The sequence below is a fragment of the Hylobates moloch genome, unplaced genomic scaffold (genome assembly GCF_009828535.3).
Source record: "Hylobates moloch isolate HMO894 unplaced genomic scaffold, HMol_V3 SCAFFOLD_4, whole genome shotgun sequence".
Classification (NCBI taxonomy): Eukaryota; Metazoa; Chordata; class Mammalia; order Primates; family Hylobatidae; genus Hylobates; species Hylobates moloch.
In genome coordinates this window covers 3242575-3261794 of record NW_026652279.1, presented here as the reverse complement: position 1 = coordinate 3261794, position 19220 = coordinate 3242575, and the positions used below count along the sequence as shown (strand labels likewise).

General features: G+C 39.6%; 1 protein-coding gene across 6 annotated transcripts in view; it reads left to right on the top strand.

Annotated features, from left to right (window-relative positions):
* The window catches only part of FHIT (fragile histidine triad diadenosine triphosphatase), a 1522387-nt gene that overhangs the window by 52715 nt on the left and 1450452 nt on the right, over positions 1 to 19220 (top strand). The window lies entirely within an intron of this gene.

The following is a 19220-nucleotide window of genomic DNA, read 5'->3' as shown; positions in this document are numbered from 1 at the left end:
TTTATTGTGAAAGTCAGTTGTGCAGTTGCATGGAAGAGCCAGTTTTGTAGAAAGAAAAGAGCCACTGAATTTGGTGTATCTAATTTCATTCCACCCAGTCACTCTGAGCCCTAAATGAATTACAGAAATGAACTTCCAAGCTTGAAGCAATGGGAAAAGTACCTACTCGGCCTCTTGTGAAACATTGCAATCAAGTTGGTTTTTACATGGAAAAATGTAATTGTTTCCTCTTTGCTAGGTATATTTATGAGCATACCTCTGTACAGCATTGTTCTTTGATTCATTGTTTAATTTCTGTTCTGCATGAAGTATTTTAATTTAAAGAATTCATTCTGGGCAATTATAGGGCTGCAGTTTCATCACGAGTCTTTGGTGGCCAGGGTGAAATATGCTATAATTTTACATTTGTTTTCATCATAAATTACATTTTTGACACTTTTAGGGTTTTTTCTGTCATTTTTATTACAGCAGTCATAACTATGACCACTTTAGTTAAAGTTGAAAAGCCGTTTTGATTTACCTTATACTTTAAGTTCTTCCTAACTTCTTGACAAATCGACTTCTGGGGCTGAATTTTTCATGTTTATTTGGAGGGCAAAGAAGAATTTTACAGGGATATTGGAGAAAACCCCTTTTAGATAATCAAAATATGAGTTCTAAAAAAAATCCTCTTTTCTTAGGATTTGCTTTGGGGCAACTAAACTCTGGTGCATGAAAACTGGTTGGCTTGGAATTTTGCCATAATTGTTGAACATCAGTGAAGAAAATACTATCTTAAGCAGTAGATAATTCTTATTTTTGGCCATATAACTACATGTCTCTGGACCACTGAGCCACATCTTGGAATAAAGAAATACTTGATAGCTTTTAGAAATAAATGCTCATAAATAATTGGATTTAGTGGTGATGTAGCCATCTTGACAGCTTTGTAATCTTTTGGCACAGATACGGTGCTTCCTTTCCTCTTGGGGAATGTTTCCACACAGGCACAGTCCATTTTCTGTATTCTCAGTGAAAAGCTTTTGTTGAATTGGTACTCTGGAATCAGACATGGGTTTAGTCATGATTTGGCTTTTACTAGCTATTGGACTGCAGACAACTTATTCACCCTCTTAGAGTCTCAGTTTCCTGATCTGTGAAGTGGGGATAATACTGTTTTTGGCTTCATGTAATTGTGGAGAATTAAATGAAGTATTCTGTGTCAAGGAGTTAGAAGTCCTGGCCCATGATAAGTGCTCAGTAGATGTGAGCTGCCACTGCTCTTATTAATATCATCATCATCATCATTATCATCATCATCATCATCGGCAGCAGCAGCAGCAGCAGCAACAACAGCATCCTTATGAATTTATTCATTATACATTTTTATAAGTCTATTCTTTTTAGAAGCTTCAGGATAATATTTCTAAAATAAGCGTGTTGCTACCAAAGAAGGGAAAATTCTGCTTGGTCCTTAGGAATCAAATGAAAAGGTAACTTTCAGGTAATACAGGAAGTGAGGCCTCTGGAAGTGAAAAGTTATTAGGCTGAAGTTTTGTAGGTATTAGGAAAACTACCTTCTTTTGTTGTCATCAATTACTAATTAATAGTCTTGAGAAATTAGGAATCCACTGCTACTTCAAGAATTTTTAAAGAAAGCCTTGGTAGTATAGAGGGAACCCCCCCACCAACTTTTTTTTTTTCTGTTGTGTATATGTTTTTCCTTCCTAACAGCACCTTTATTTCTCTTTGAGGTAATTAGGCTAGTGGAACTGTAACCAGGGACCCTACTCAGGGGCCTGCCCCCCGCCTATGGATGGGTGTATGACCACAAGCTTGGCTAAGTAAATGCTCCTTCTTTGGAATTTGATTCTTTAGCTAAAGGATTCTCCCTTGTCCTAGGTGGGCATTCTGATCTGCCAACATGTACTATGAGACCACTGTTGCCTCCATGTCTGTCTTGGCTAGTCATGGCCTCCAAATGTTATTTTCCATTCTGCCATGGATTAGCTGAGACTCCAATATCCTTCCAATAATTCTTAAATTAGCCAATTGATTTCTTCTGCTTGCAACTACAGAACCCTAATTGATAGTACAGTCTATTTATTAGTGAGCTAGATTTGGAATAAATATGGTGTGTTTGGAGGTTTACAATTAAAATGCCACTCATTACTTTCTTTCATCATGTGTAAGTAGCTCAGTGTTTTGCAGTAGATTACAAAAAGTACAGAGTTCTTTATTAGACTCTCAAAAATGGGTTCTTTTGCTGAACTTCCTAGTACTCCTGTGTTTGGTACAGAGAAGTCACTCTTGGCTGCTTCTCTTAGCTCTCAAAGAATGTGTATGTATGTGGGGGTAGAGCTGGAAATGAGAAGAGAAGCAGAGAAGTCATCCCTCCCAATTTCTGGGGCCCTGGTCTCTTTGTGTCATGGGGATTGTGGAGGGACTGAGATTTTCTTTGGTTTACCCCCAGCAACCCCAAACACAACAGGTATATTCTTTAGACATTTGTCTACTTTCCCTGAATTTTTATTTCTCCTTTGAACATTGTTCTTACCCTACTGAACACCTTCTTTTAATTGATGTGTAAAATGTGATTGAAAACTCAATTACTTCCAGTTCTGGCATTGCTTGTGGAATGCAGAATGAGAATGGAATGGGCAAGTTTTCTCTATTTCCCCTTGTGTCTTATTTGTTGACTACTTCTGTGCTCTGTGCAGTGCCTAAAACAAAACTCGTTAATTTTTTTTAACAGGGATATCAAATTTTGCACTCCTACTGTGAATAAATAGCGTGATAGTATTATATGGTAGAAAGAACCTTAGCTGGGGTATTAGGAAACATTCCTTCTAGTTTTGGCTCTGCCATTTGCTAGCTTTGTGATTCTGTGCAAGATTCCTAACTTTCTTCAAGATGTCAGTTTCCTCACCTGTAAAATGAGGATAACTTTTGCCCTATTTATTGCACAGGGCTGTTTTGAGGATCACATGAAGACAATATATATGAAAATGCTTAGTAAATTTTAACAAATGCATAACATCAGTGTATCACTATCATGTGATGAATATTTCTTAAACAGATGAAAATTTGAGGGGCTTGTTTTAGGAGGCTGAGTAGAAAAAAAGACAAATTAAACAACAACAACAACGACAACAACAACAACAACCTTGTATAGTGCTTGTGCTGGGTATTCATTTGTGCTTCCAGCTCCTCTCTCTTCTAAACGGCTCTGCACCAAGGGCCTAACCTCTATTGCAGGCATTCCCTGGGCTCCTTTGTTTGCTGGCTTTCTGTTGTGTTAGCCAGGGGAAGGAACTGGATGAAGACCGGGGAACACGACGTTGAAATATTCTTCCCTACCTTCTTCCCTGCAGCACTGTGGGTTGGCAATGGCTGTATCCCTCTAAGGAAGGCCACAGTTCCTGTTGGGGCCTCTCTTCAGCGGCTACAGCTCTTTCTGTCTGGTAACTGCCTCTTCTCTTTCCCCCTTTGAGCCTGGAGTGTTAATGGAATTTTTGCTAACTCCAGCACACTAGACCATCCCTTAGTGGTCTTCCCTTAACCCTGCCTTCACCCCAGGTGAAAATGTCATCTTCCTGCTGTGACCTTGATTGTACAAAGGAACTTTTTTCTTTATATATTTTTCCACCATCCTCAGCCCAATTCAGCAAATATCTTTTTAGGATTTAGAGTGTGCCAGGGAAAAAGTAAGTCTTTATCGTACACTTTTAAGAAATGGACATTTTGATTGCATAGTTGGAGGTATTGTATCTTTTTTTTTAAAAGCAAGTTTTGGTAAATTGAAAAGCTTTATAGTAACCTCAGTATATAAGGAAATACCATATTGTACTTATATGCATTACAAATTACCTTTTACGTTTTATTTTTATTTTTATCAAAGCAGTGTATCTACATTGTTTAAATAAAATAGCATTAAAAAGCAAATATTTAAAAACTGCAACGTCTATGCCTTCTTTCTACCTCTCTCTGGATTGCTTCCCCAGAATTAGCGACTGTCTATTCTGATATTTCTGGTGTTTATCTCTCTCTTTCTAAATAATGTACTTATATTGTTTTGTCCTAATTTATCAATTTTAGCAGTAGCTCTCTGATCCTTTCCACTCCTACCACTTCTGGTCCCCAGAGCCTCCTGACATAGTTATATTACAATTTTTATTTAAATCAACAGGTAATATTTACATTATCATGATTATGTATTTTTTTCTGTTGCTAAGCCAAATGGTATTTATTATGTTTTCTTTAATATAAAATTTTTTGTCTTTCTTGGAATTAATATGTGCTTTTAAAAAAATTTGCCTACTTTAGGCATCTACCTTATAAGGTAGGTAGTAACAGCATGTCAAATTTATAGGTGGGTCATATTGTAGAAATTGAGACTTAAGGCTAAGTATTTTTTCCAAGGTCACATGGCTAATAAGTGTTAGAACTGGGAGAAGACACCAGCCAGTCTGTTCACAGAGCCCGCATTCTTAATCATTATATTACTTACAAATACTGTCACTTCAGTTATTCTGATGGCTACTTAAAAAAAATTCCTGGGTTCTATCTTCAGAGATTCAAAATCAGTGGGGCTGAGTGGAGAACCAAAATCTGTATTGTAGAAAGCTCTAGGGGTGATTCCATTGATCAGCAGGTTTGAGAACTTCTGTTCCATATCCTATCATTACTGTAATTACCATCATCACAATCGTGATCATCAACATCATTGTCATCTTCATCATCATCACCACCACTACCATCAGCAATAACAAATGACTGTCTTGCTCAGTGCTCTCAGTAACTGACTAGAAATCCTGGTGTCTGTTAAAGCAGCTACCTTTTGACTTCAAGGTGAGATCATCATACTAGCAGGTGATTCATTAATAATTCATCTGGCCATTTTTTTTTCTCTTTTTTTGAGAAATGCTTTGGGAGAAATTGTGCCCCGTAGAAGTAGACAAGCTTATTTTTTTTCAGCTTAGCCGGTTGTTGCTTTATCTGGTACAAAAGCAATAAGAACTTTGTCCCTGTACTTAACTCTGACCTTTAAGAGACTTTTTTTTTTTTTTCTTTTTTCCCTGAGAGTTCCCTAAATGACATCTGGGGAAATACAAAGTCCTAGTGAAAGAGAAACTTTGAAGTCTTTGTTCTGTTTGATTTCCACTTCCCCCACTATCACACCCCCACTAACCACCCTCCTCGCCCCTTGCTTATGGCATTTCTTGTTTATCACGTATGAGAGAAGCAATAAAATTTGGCCTGGGGTTTTCTCATCCCTAGGTGTGAAATTACTTCACAACTATAATAATAATACTTTGCATTTGTATGGTGCTTTTATTTGAAGATCTAAAAGTGTTCCTTTGGTGTTAATAGAGCTTCCCATCACCCTCTGAAGTAGGTTAAGTATTATTAGAGGATATTTCCTTCAAGAATATTTTCACTTTACATACCATGTGTGACTTGAAAATGTTTTTGTATTATTTGGGAATCTCAACTCTTTAAAGTGCCATACATATAAGGCAATTCTTTTATTTATATTCAATCTTCATTAATGCCCAGAACATTGAGGGAAATACAATTCCTCATAAATGAATGTGGCGTTGTTTAGAAAGTATTAGAATAAAAGCAGTTTGGTATTGCCTTTTATTGGAATGTTTTGAAAATATTTAATAATGCTCATTAGCTACAGAACTATCTCTTGCACAGTTAGTTTTCCTTTTTTTAAGGTAGCAGGATTTGCAGGAAGGAAAATATTAAATAACTAGTGGTGTCGGGGCTTAGAACCCAATCCTCCAAAGTATGGTACCTTAGCATGCTGAGTACTTTGAACTGCAGGAAATACATTGGAAAGCCCTCAGAACCGAGGTCTTTCTGGCAGTCTCCCATAATCCTGTCTTCTACTTCTCTTCCTCCCCTTAAGCAAGTCATATAAACCAGAATTCCTCTTCCCTAAGGTGGGTCATAGAAACTAGACTGTCTCTTCCCCACAGCAAGCCATTAAAGCTAGAAAAGTCACTCTCTTCCTTCTCCCTTGAAGATCCTCATTCCACAGGGGCCCTGCTCCACACTGGGGAGAAAGAATGTTACACAGAGAGGCCAAGAAGAATCTGAACAGTCAGGCCTTGCTGGTCCCCACCCCCACCCCCACAACCACCAGTCTATTTTCTATTTCCGGTAGAACACACCCCTTTTGTTCTACCACATTTCTACACAGCTGTGCATTCTTCACTGAACCTAAGCATAAAAACTATTTTCCTTAAGTCTTTGGGTCTTCATTTTGGAAGGCTGCTATGTCACATAAAACTTTGATTAAATACGTTTGCTATGCTTTTCTCTTGCTGACCTGTCTTTTGTTATAGGAGTGTCGGCTGTGACTCTCGTGAGCGGTGAAGAAAGGTATTACACCTTTCCACCCCTACAGTGGGAACTTGGCCTGGTATTGTGGAATCCTTTGGTTGCTCATGATGTGTCAAATCAACTAAAAATACAAACTGAGTGTGCATTCTGATTTAAAGATTTCATTCTGAAAAATTGTTTTGAATGCTGCATGAATTGCAAGCATGCATACATGGATAACTGGTTACTTTTTTTTTCTTCTATATGTTGGGAAGTTCTAAGTGGTATTTGGAGGGTCTGCTCACTTAAGGTCATTGATGCAAAAATGCTGCAGGTCTGTTATAGCAGAAAACATTTTTAAAAAGGCCCTCTGAACTTTAGTCCACATTGGTCACCACGAGAGGCGTCTTGTCCATGCAGTGTTGTGTAGCTCTGTTGTATCTGTGCAAAGAAGGCTGGGATTTTCACTGTGGCTTCAAGGCCTTAGTAGTCATTTTCCCAGTATGCCATCACTATCCCGATCAAAAGTCCTGTCACCTCTCTAGAGTTCTGCCAGGAAGCAGAGTGCCAGCGTCCACTACTTTAAGGAACTGCTCCAGCTTCTCTCCAACACCAAGAAAGCCCAATCCTTACTGTACTCCAACTGCCCACCTAAACAGATCAAAGAACAACACTTTTAAGCAAAACAAAACAACGCAAATTGTCTTTATTTTGGACCTTTCTGCTGGGATGTAACACATTCCCTTCAATGAATTTAGGCTTTTTTGAAAAAGAAAACTCTTTAATGGGGACTGGATTTAGGGGATTGGGGGTTGTCTTTTAGCATCTTTTGCGTTTGAATATGCCTGGGAGACAAAGGGAAGAAGTGGATTTCTTGGTGGATTTTCAAATGTAACTTGGTAGAGCAATTCACAAAATAATTGACAGTGCTCAAAAAGTCTTGAAGTTTTTGAGACGCGAAAGGGAACAGTATACACAGGAGGGATAACAAAAAGTACAAATTGGTATTTTAAAATTATGCTGCCCCTAATTCAACACTGAGACAAGGTGATGCCTCACCATTTGTGTGGTACTTTATGACTCCCATGATAAGTGTTGGATGATCACATGATTAATCCTTTTTCTGGCATCTCAGTTGTCTTTTTTTTTTGTAGGGAGAATTCACTGAAGACCCATCATCTAAAGATTTTGGGGAATGTGGGTGGAATTATGAATCTCTGCATCATTTTCTCCTGAGTCTTTGCTCGAAGGAGGCCACATAAATTTGCTGCTAATTATGTGAAGATGGATTTATCACTGAAGATGCCTTTGGCTGCAAATAATCAAAAAGTCAACTTGAAATGGTTCAAACAATAGGAGAATTAAAGGAAAAAAGCTCCCTGCCCTCTGCAAGGCTACCTGCTGAGCCCCATGGATGTCATGATTGATGGGAAGCCATTATAGAATCCTGGCTCCAAATGTCTGGAATCTAACTGCAATCCACTTTTGCCAAGCAACTGGGGACCCACCAGGGTGCCTTTGATGGTTGTCACTGTGTAGCAGGGAGAGGATTTTGAGCACTCAGCTATTGACAGATTGCTAAGCACTGTCAATTATTTTGTGAATTGCTCTACCAAGTTACATTTGAAAATCCACCAAATAAAAATCCATCAGAATAAGAAAAATGAATTATCTCAGGGAATAAGACCTCCTGGGAGGGGTGCAATTTCAAGTTTTGTTAATTCAGTGGCTCAACATTGTTACCAAAGTGCCTATTTCTTGCTCTTTTTCCTCTGCCATCTTCAGTGTGTTGACTTTGTTCTTAGACTGGCTGCCTTCATAGTTCTAAGAAGGCTGGTTCCTTTTTGGGAGCCACAGGCAGACATGGCAACATCCACTGGCAAAATGAAATATGTCCCCTTTTAAAAGCAAGGAACTATTCCTGTAACCCCTGAGCAGACTTCCCCTTAAGTCTCATTTAGTTGATTGCAGTCCCATGCTCCTTCCTAAATCAGACACTGGCACGCCGAATGGGACTCATCCCCGGTGGCTTAGATTGCTGCTTCCCAACTTTGTTCTTGTTATGGTGCACATAGAAAATACAATTTGGCCAGCATGTTAAGCAATCAGAAGAGGCTGCTCACAGCTGGGGTGGCTGATGTGTGTGTGTAGGGCATGGGTGTGGGGTCTCTGGCTGCTCTGGGTCTGCCCAGCTGCCCTCAGGGCTAAAGGGATATCAGAGCAGCTGTTACCCTTTCCCTGTTTTAAACTAATCAGGTTTTATCTCTTTTCTGGGATAATCTCACCTTCCCTTGAGTACATAGCTTTGTGGAGAGAGGCCACCCTAATAAAACTGGGGCTTATACTAGTCAGGATTCTTCAGAGAAACAGAACCAAAAGGTTATTTATTGGTTTATTTACTTATTGTGAGGTATTGGCTTCTGTGATTCTGGAAGGTGAGAAGTTCCATGATGTGCTGTCTGCAAGCTGGAGACCCAGGAAAGCTGGTGGTGTAATTCAGTCCAAGTCCTAAGGCCTGAGAACCAAGGGAGCCAATGGCATAATCCCCGTCTGAGGGCAGGGAAAGATGAAATCATGCATCCCAGCTTACACAGTGAAACAGAAACAGGGCAAATTTCTCCTTTCTCCTCCTTTTCTTCTGTTCAACAAACTGGATGATGGCCTTCTGTTTAAATGCTAATCTCACCCAGAAACACCCTCACAGACACATCCAGAAATAATATTTAATTTGGGCACCCCATGGCCCAGTTGAGTTGACACACAAAATTAACCAGCACAGGGCTTTACCTGTGAGGTGAAAGAGGGAAATTTCTTTTTTTCATTTTTTAAAATTTTTTATTATACTGTAAGTTTTAGGGTACATGTGCGCAACGTGCAGGTTTGTTACATATGTATACATGTGCCATGTTGGTGTGCTGCACCCGTCAACTCGTCATTTAGCATTAGGTATATCTCCTAATGCTATCCCTCCTCTTTCCCCCCATCCCACAACAGGCCCCGGTGGGTGATGTTCCCCTTCCTGTGTCCATGTGTTCTCATTGTTCAATTCCCACCTATGAGTGAGAACATGCGGTGTTTGGTTTTTTGTCCTTGTGATAGTTTGCTGAGAATGATGCTTTCCAGCTTCATCCATGTCCCAACAAAGGACATGAACTCATCCTTTTGTATGGCTGCATAGTATTCCATGGTGTATATGTGCCACATTTTCTTAATCCAGTCTATCATTGTTGGACATTTGGGTTGGTTCCAAGTCTTTGCTGTTGTGAATAGTGCCGCAATAAACATACATGTGCATGTGTCTTTATAGCAGCATGATTTATAGTCCTTTGGGTATATACCCAGTAATGGGATGGCTGGGTCAAATGGTAATTCTAGTTCTAGATCCCTGAGGAATCGCTACACTGACTTCCACAATGGTTGAACTAGTTTACAGTCCCACCAACAGTGTAAAAGTGTTCCTATTTCTCCACATCCTCTCCAGTACCTGTTGTTTCCTGACTTTTAAATGGTGGCCATTCTAACTGGTGTGAGATGGTATCTCATTGTGGTTTTGATTTGCATTTCTCTGATGGCCAGTGATGATGAGCATTTTTGCATGTGTGTTTTGGCTGCATAAATGTCTTCTTTTGAGAAGTGTCTGTTCATATCCTTCACCCACTTTTTGATGGGGTTGTTTGTTTTTTTCTTGTAAATTTGTTTGAGTTCATTGTAGATTCTGGATATTAGCCCTTTGTCAGATGAGTAGGTTGCAAAAATTTTCTCCCATTCTGTAGGTTGCCTGTTCACTCTGATGGTAGTTTCTTTTGCTGTGCAGAAGCTCTTTAGTTTAATTAGATCCCATTTGTCAATTTTGGCTTCTGTTTCCATTGCTTTTGGTGTTTTAGACATGAAGTCCTTGCTCATGCCTATGTCCTGAATGGTATTGCCTAGGTTTTCTTCTAGGGTTTTTATGGTTTTAGGTCTAACATGTAAGTCTTTAATCCATCTTGAATTAACTTTTGTATAAGGTGTAAGGAAGGGATCCAGTTTCAGCTTTCTACACATGGCCAGCCAGTTTTCCCAGCACCATTTATTAAATAGGGAATCCTTTCCCCATTGCTTGTTTTTGTCAGGTTTGTCAAAGGTCAGATGGTTGTAGATATGCAGCATTATTTCTGAGGGCTCTGTTCTGTTCCATTGGTCTATATCTCTGTTTTGGTACCAGTACCATGCTGTTTTGGTTACTGTAGCCTTGTAGTATAGTTTGAAGTCAGGTAGCGTGATGCCTCCAGCTTTGTTCTTTTGGCTGAGGATTGACTTGGCAATGTGGGCTCTTTTTTGGTTCCATATGAACTTTAAAGTAGTTTTCTCCAATTCTGTGAAGGAAGTCATTGGTAGCTTGATGGGGATGGCATTGAATCTATAAATTACCTTGGGCAGTATGGCCATTTTCACGATATTGATTCTTCCTACCCATGAGCATGGAATGTTCTTCCATTTGTTTGTATCCTCTTTGATTTCATTGAGCAGTGGTTTGTAGTTCTCCTTGAAGAGGTCCTTCACATCCCTTGTAAGTTGGATTCCTAGGTATTTTCTTCTCTTTGAAGCAATTGTGAATGGGAGTTCACTCATGATTTGGCTATTTGTCTCTTATTGGTGTATAAGAATGCTTGTGATTTTTGCACATTGATTTTGTATCCTGAGACTTTGCTGAAGTTGCTTATCAGCTTAAGGAGATTTTGGGCTGAGACGATGGGGTTTTCTAGATATACAGTCATGTCATCTGCAAACAGGGACAATTTGACTTCCTCTTTTCCTAATTGAATACCTTTTATTTCCTTCTCCTGCCTGATTGCCCTGGCCAGAACTTCCAACACTATGTTGAATAGGAGTGGTGAGAGAGGGCATCCCTGTCTTGTGCCAGTTTTCAAAGGGAATGCTTCCAGTTTTTGCCCATTCAGTATGATATTGGCTGTGGGTTTGTTATAGATAGCTCTTTTTATTTTGAGATACATCCCATCAATACCTAATTTATTGAGAGTTTTTAGCATGAAGCATTGTTGAATTTTGTCAAAGGCCTTTTCTGCATCTATTGAGATAATCATGTGCTTTTTGTCTTTGGTTCTGTTTATATGCTGGATTACATTTATTGATTTGTGTATGTTGAACTAGCCTTGCATCCCAGGGATGAAACCCACTTGATCATGGTGGATAAACTTATTGATGTGCTACTGGATTCGTTTTGCCATTATTTTATTGAGGATTTCTGCATCGATGTTCATCAGGGATATTGGTCTAAAATTCCCTTTTTTTGTTGTGTCTCTGCCAGGCTTTGGTATCAGGATGATGCTGGCCTCATAAAATGAATTAGGGAGGATTCCCTCTTTTTCTATTGATTGGAATAGTTTCAGAAGGAATGGTACCAGCTCCTCCTTGTACCTCTGGTAGAATTTGGCTGTGAATCTATCTGGTCCTGGACTTTTTTTGGTTGGTAAGCTATTAATTATTGCCTCAATTTCAGAGCCTGTTATTGGTCTGTTCAGAATCAACTTCTTGTAAGCTATTAATTATTGCCTCAATTTCAGAGCCTGTTATTGGTCTATTCAGAATCAACTTCTTCCTGGTTTAGTCTTGGGAGGGTGTATGTGTCCAGGAATTTATCAAATTCTTCTAGATTTTCTAGTTTATTTGCGTAGAGGTGTTTATAGTATTCTCTAATGGTACTTTGTATTTCCGTGGGATCAGTGGTGATATCCCCTTTATCATTTTTATTGCGTCTGTTTGATTCTTCTCTCTTTTCTCCTTTATTAGTCTTGCTAGCGGTCTATTAGTTTGGTTGATCTTTTCAAAAAACCAGCTCCTGGATGCATTGATTTTTTGAAGGGTTTTTTGTGTCTCTATTTCCTTCGGTTCTGCTCTGATCTTAGTTATTTCTTGTCTTCTGCTAGCTTTTGAATGTGTTTGCTCTTGCTTCTCTGGTTCTTGTAATTGTGATGTTAGGGTGTCAATTTTAGATCCTTCCTGCTTTCTCTTGTGGGCATTTAGTGCTATGAATTTCCCTCTACACACTGCTTTAAATGTGTCCTAGAGATTCTGGTATGTTGTGTCTTCGTTCTCATTGGTTTCAAAGAACATCTTTATTTCTGCCTTCATTTCGTTATGTACTCAGTAGTCATTCAGGAGCAGATTGTTCAGTTTCCATGTAGTTGAGCGGTTTTGAGTGAGTTTCTTAATCTTGAGTTCTAGTTTGATTGCACTGTGGTCTGAGAGACAGTTTGTTATAATTTCTGTTCTTTTACATTTGCTGAGGAGTGCTTTAGTTCCAACTATGTGGTCAATTTTGGAATAGGTGTGGTGTGGTGCTGAAAAGAATGTATATTCTGTTGACTTGGGATGGAGACTTCTGTAGATGTCTATTAGGTCCGCTTGGTGCAGAGCTGTGTTCAATTCCTGGATACCCTTGTTAACTTTCTGTCTTGTTGATCTGCCTAATGTTGTCAGTGGGGTGTTAAAGTCTCCCATTATTATTGTGTGGGAGTCTAAGTCTCTTTGTAGGTCTCTAAGGGCTTGCTTTATGAATCTGGGTGCTCCTGTGTTGGGTGCATATATATTTAGGATAGTTAGCTCTTCTTGTTGAATTGATCCCTTTACCATTCTGTAATGGCCTTCTTTGTCAAAGCGGGAAATTTCTGTTTGACAGGCCCTCAGCAGTGTCTGCTGTGTCAATGTTCTTGTCTTTGCATATGTACCTAATCTGCTTTTTGAATCATTAGTTCCTTAGTTCCTTATCAAGAAAGGACTAAGCCTTGCAGATTTCAAGTGCTCAATGATTATTTGTATATTGAATGAATGAATATGCCCTCACCTAGATGACTGACTGATGCATTCAATACTATGGATCTCCTGTAATGTGCTACGAATGTGCTGTGTGAGGTACAAGGAACATGGGCCGGGCAGATGATTTTATGCCCTAGGGAAGGAGACAGATCACAACTAGTAAACCAGCAAAGCATGTACAATTAACAGTTATGTAAATCTTATTTGAGAAACATCAAGAGGCGAAACATAGCAGGCCTCCTCATTTGGAGTGGTCAGAGTTAATGACATTTAAGTTAAGATCTGAAAGAAGGACAAGAGGAGGAATTCAGCTTGTAATGAGTGGGGGAAGAGAGTTTAGAGTTCTGAATCTTGCAACTATGTCTTAGGGATAATTTGTTTTCAAGAAACAATACAAAACAAACAGTGACAAAAACGATGAAAGGTGAGGCTTCTATAAGGCCACAGGATAGCTTACTCATTTGACAAAAGGTTAGACGGTGAGCTTCCTGAAGCCTTAGGCCAGGAAGTGGTTGACCCTCAAAAACTAACCAGAGTGGGATGGGTAAATGGACAAACATATCTCTCAGCATCTCCATCCTAAAGAGCAGTGGACTGTCTCAGGATCCTCATAGCCTCTCACCTCTTCTGTCTGCAGACTGGCTTCTTTGCATATCCAGCCAGCTATGGCCACCCATGCAACTCCCTGTGCCTCATTCAAGGGGGTGATAGAGACTAACTGTGTTCCTGTATTCCTCCTTCCTGTGGGAGAGAATCTGAATGGTTTGATGTAGGTCAGGTGCCCACCCTTGCTGGAGTCACTGTGGCCCAGGGCACAAGGTCTACCTGATTAGCTGCCATCTTAATTCTACTTAATCTTACTTGGCAGGACTGGGAGAGACTCTCTGGGTAAGTGGAGTACAGGGCAGGCAGCTGGATTAATGCCCCTGTTATTAATAAATGCTGCTTTTCAAGTTCTTCAACTTTAGTAACACTGGAAGAGTCCCGGTGATGTAAATAACTTAGTTACCACCTGGTTTATTTTTGAGTACTTATACCCACTACAGGGCATTGTGTACAGCAGATGCTTAAGAAGTAGTGATGGTGATAATAACAAAATTGAATGTGAAATATGATGTAGTTCTTTCCTAATGGTGCAGGTTAATTATATTGTTTTAATGAAAATGCTTCTTTGTTTTGTGGATAAAAATCTTTTTTGTAAGGTTCAGTCTATGTCTTTATTTTTTTCTTTAACTCCTGCATTTTGAGAATCACAGTCTATATATTTAAATCCCTTTAGAATTACTTTATTACTATTATAAAAGTAATGCATTTGCATTTTAGAATATTTGGAAACCAGTTCAGCATAAGAGATGAAAATAGAAATTACGTATAATCCTACAGCCCAGAGATGACTCCATGTGACATTTCTGGGTGTTTTTTTCCCAGTTAATTCTTTATGTAGGCATGTTTTTTAAGAAAATGGCACATTCTGCTTTTTCCATTCAACATTATATTGTGAACATTAAGAATTCTCCTACTGCATCCTCATCTCCTGCTGCACTGTGTTCTGTAGTGTGGATAGTAGGTACCGAAGTGGATGTATAGATTTGAAAAGCACCTCTGCTGCTGAATGGGATCCTTAGGCTGGGATGGATTGGAATGCTGACCCTGAGGTTTGTGTAGCAGTATAGATACTGCCTGACTGACTTCAGGAAGAGCAGTGTGATTGTGGAATTTGGTCAGAAATTAAGTTCGTGTGATAATGATCACTTGTGTCTGCTTGGCCACTGCTTTCCTGAGGACAATTTGAATGAAGCTCATTGACTATTTTGCAAGGAGGATGGCTCAGCTTGTGCATCCCTGTAAGGAAAATAATCAATGTCTCCCTCAGGGTTCTGGGAAGCTTCTTTGCTGCTCAGGTCGAGGTGGCCTCTGCAGTCTGTGCTTGCTTCTCCTGATAAAGCAAATTGCAAGCATGCCAAATTGCTTTGCTCCAGCTTAACCCTACTCCAGAATGAATTCATAAATGCTACAAAAGGAAAGCTTATGAACATATGCTACACAGAACTTAGAAAATGTCCTGCCTACTTAATCCTTTTCCTACTTCAGGGGGGAGAAAAGTGTCTTTATACTTGAACTGAGAATTGAGGGATCACAAAAATGAAGATTGGATGCCATGCTAGAAATCACCAGTTGTGTTTTCTCATTTGCCTTAGAGACGCAGGTTGATTTTTCAATACAGCTGTGTCAGTGGGGAAATGTGCCATTCTTTCTAGAGTCCTTAGATTCACTCCTAAGTATGTGAATGTGTCTAACTGCCTTTTGAGGAAATGTGAGATCCCTTGTTTAAACACAGGGTGTTCATTAGAGTGGATTCTGAGGTCTAGAGGCCACCTCTTGAAGTCACTGCCTCTCACCTTCTCCTATGACTCCACATTTAGATGGTTGTAGATGGAGAAGGGCACTTCTCCACTTGTGTGTTCTTGGAGAGATTATGCCATGGAGAGATGTGTGGAATCACAATAGATATGCGCTAGCTCAGAGGGTTGGGAACTTGCCCTGGCACTTAGAATGCATGCTGGCCCTTCTTGTTCAAGATGATTCCCCTGCAAAATAGTTGATCTTTCTCCTTGCTGGCATATTTGTTCACAGACATCCACAGAAGCTGTTCTGGAAAACTTTCTGACCCTGAAGCACCTCAAAAATTTTGATCCCCTTCCCCTTGCTGTGAGTCATCCCACACTGGAGCTCTGAAGGACTCTCTAGCAGGTCAGCTTTGGTTGGCTTCAGCCTCCCCATTTCAAGGAAGTCAGTGCAGTTTTCCTGCCTGTGTCTTATTTAATATATGTCTGTATCTTCTGGCTGTCTTGGAATGGGGGTCTAAGGGGCTATTCAGTTTGACACCAAAGGCACTGTCTGTGTATAGCCAGTCATAATGAATAACTGTAAACGTGAGTAGATGCCTGCCCAAAGGGGGTGTTAGCCGAGAGGTGTGTGAATCTGCTTGGAGGGACAACAGCTGAGATGTCAGAGTAGTTTACTATCTCCTGGGTAGAGACACTGGGGGAATATTCTCTGTCTGAAAAATATTATAGGCATCAGGTCCCAGATTTCCCTTCCTGTGGCTGCACGTGCTCATCTTTCTGATTTAGAAACGAGGGAAACTCTGTCAGTACTACAAGTATAGGAGATTCAGACTGAGAAAGAAGTAAAAAATGGAGGGCCCTTCAAAATAGAAATGAATTGTGGTCATCATCAACCCAGGATACATTTGAGAAGGTGCATTTATGAACAGCAGTTGCCCATGATGCTTTGCCCACTAATGCCACTGAGACCTGCTAACCTGCTCCATTTTCTTTGTAAACATGAAAAACCCTGATGCTGGCAAACAGGGAAGTCATGAGGACAGCAGAATGAAAGCATGTGATGTGACGTTGTGGACCATTATTCTACTGGTATTTGTCATGGCATTGTGATCTGGTCCAAAAATGTAGCTGGCTTTTTGGCTTTTGATATACTACAGTCACTTTTCTTGAAATCTCTCATTTAATCTTTTATCACAATTCATGGGGCAGATATTGTTCTTCAGTATTTAACAAGTAAGGGAAGGGATGTTCAGAGAGGTTAGGTAAGTTGACCAAGATTACACAGTTTGTAACAAGGAGGCATTTTAAGAGAGACAGTGCAACAAATCTTTTGATCAGTCAAGGGGAGAAGTACCTGTCATTTCTCTGAAAAGGCAGCGGGATGCTAATGGATTTGTTCTGTGTTCCCTGGTAACTTTAGATGAGGTTGGGATAATTTGGGGATGTACCTTAGGTAAGCAGGTGCTTCTTTCTGCAAAGCTGATCTGTTTTCATTGATTGATTGATTGATTGATTCATTCATTCATTCATTCGCTTGTGGTTGATTCAGTCAGATTCACTTACTCACTTTTTCTATAAATTGGGCACTTGTTTTGCTAAGAGCTAGGTGTTAAGAGCAATAGAAAGATGATGAGAGAATTGAGAATCTGATTGGAGAGAAGGATACCCAGTGAGAGCTAGAACATAACGGCACTTTGTGGCAAGTATGGCAAGAAGCAACAGAATTCAGGAGCATGTTCCAGGAGTCCTTGGAGTGACCTCTAGGTACTGTGTCTCCCCACATTGGGAATCCCAGTTAGTATTCCAGAAATCTGTATCTCAGCACAGGGACTGGCATTTGTTTTGCACTGTCAGCCACAATGAAGAGACCTATTAACAGCATGTGATTTCTTTGTCATGGATAATTTGTGAGCTCAGATGTGGATGTCTAAAAGAGATGGTGCATGAAAGTAGAAGGGCCTTCAAATCAAACAGTACAGAGGACTTCCTCTATGACACATTCAGGGACAGCCCCACATATAAATAATCATGAAGTGGGCTACTGTCTGCTCTTTTGTACCCTTACCTCTCATAGCTTGTGACATCTAACCCCACCCCCCGTGCCCCCTATCCTGAATACATGCTCCTTCAGGTTCTCAGGGCCCTGCCTACCTCTTTTGGTGGTCCTTCAACGTTTAATCTCATTAATAGGACAGGATGGAGGGGTGTTGAGAAGTCTATCATTCATTTACTCTCTAGTATGAATTTAAACCAGTTTGTTACAGTATTCCATGTGGTACATGAGATGAGATGAATGAATACATTTTTGGTTAGTCACATGAAAACTTTTCAGTTTCCTTCTATTTATGACAAGTGATATTGGCTATATACAATATGTATACCAGTGACATTGGATATTTACAGTGGTGATATAAAATTGTCTTCTTCAAAAAGTTAGTTTAGACTGGCAAAATTGAGTTGATTTAAAGAGAGATGTTGTATTAATATAGAACACTGGCTTATAGATATTATACAAATCACGAAAGGAGTATGTAAATAACTGAACTTTTGGAACAATTGTGTCATTTTATCTGGTTATGTAGGCATTTCATACTTTAACCGTGGAATACAATGTTTTGTATCCTAATAAGAGAATTTAATTGATCAAGGTGGGGAGAGCATCTCTGAAATCCTCTTCAGAGATGGCCACCTGCCCATCAGGACTGTGATTAACCCATGTTACCCATGACTCATGCCACACCAGGCTTTCTCTTTCAGTTAATGGTTACACTTCAGAGAAAGTGATTTCCCCTTCAGAGTATCCCAATTTCACATGACTATGAAGCATGTAGCCCCAGGATCCTTTCTCATTAAATGCTCATGTGGGCATGTACTAATGCTGGTTAGAGTATATAAACCAGACTTGGTATCTCCAGTAGCCAGAAAGAATAGTAACAACCATCTAACCATATACTTATAGAACAGAAATGTAGTAGAATAAATAGAATATTTATTTCATGTATGAAAAATAGTACTAGAATCTATTCCTGAAACATTTTTTCTAAGGGATAGGAAAAACTGTCAAAACAAAGAGAGATTTTTCTCTGAGAATAGTAATTAGGCTAGGAAAGAGACATGTTACTGCAATTGTAAGTGGGCCCTAAGTGGCAAGATTCAGGGGCTTGCTAAGCATTAGACGACTTGGACTACATGGTAGATTTTTTTTGGTCTCTGGGTCTGTCTTTAGGCAGAACCAGGAGGGGGAACCCAGGGAATATAAGAGCAGCCTGTGACGCTGGAATTAAATGAAACTTGTTGGTAATCTGGACATGACAGGCCAGGTGACATCCTGGGCTCTCTTCAGCCCTGTAATTCTGGATGGTTGTTTTTTTCCCCACCAGTTCCACAATATATTTGTTTGTGTGCTTCCTTCAAGTACCAGAAGGAACACCCATTCTTAAAGGTCTGTTGTATTGTCTTTTCCTAAATACAGTGGAGGGATATTACTACACAAAGTTAATTTTTCATCCTTCTTGTAGATACAAATATTGATGTTTTCACAGTATATATTTGTATGTTTATTTGCTATAGCCTCTTGATGATAATCAAGAGAGAGGAAAAATATAATGTTACTATTATTGCCATTATTGGTCATTAGTTGGCTGGGATTTTATCCAGTTTGGGAGCTAAATTCTTCTTTCCGTTGACAAAGAACAATTAATTGCCTTCAGATAATTTAGGCTTCTCATGTCCCCAGTATGT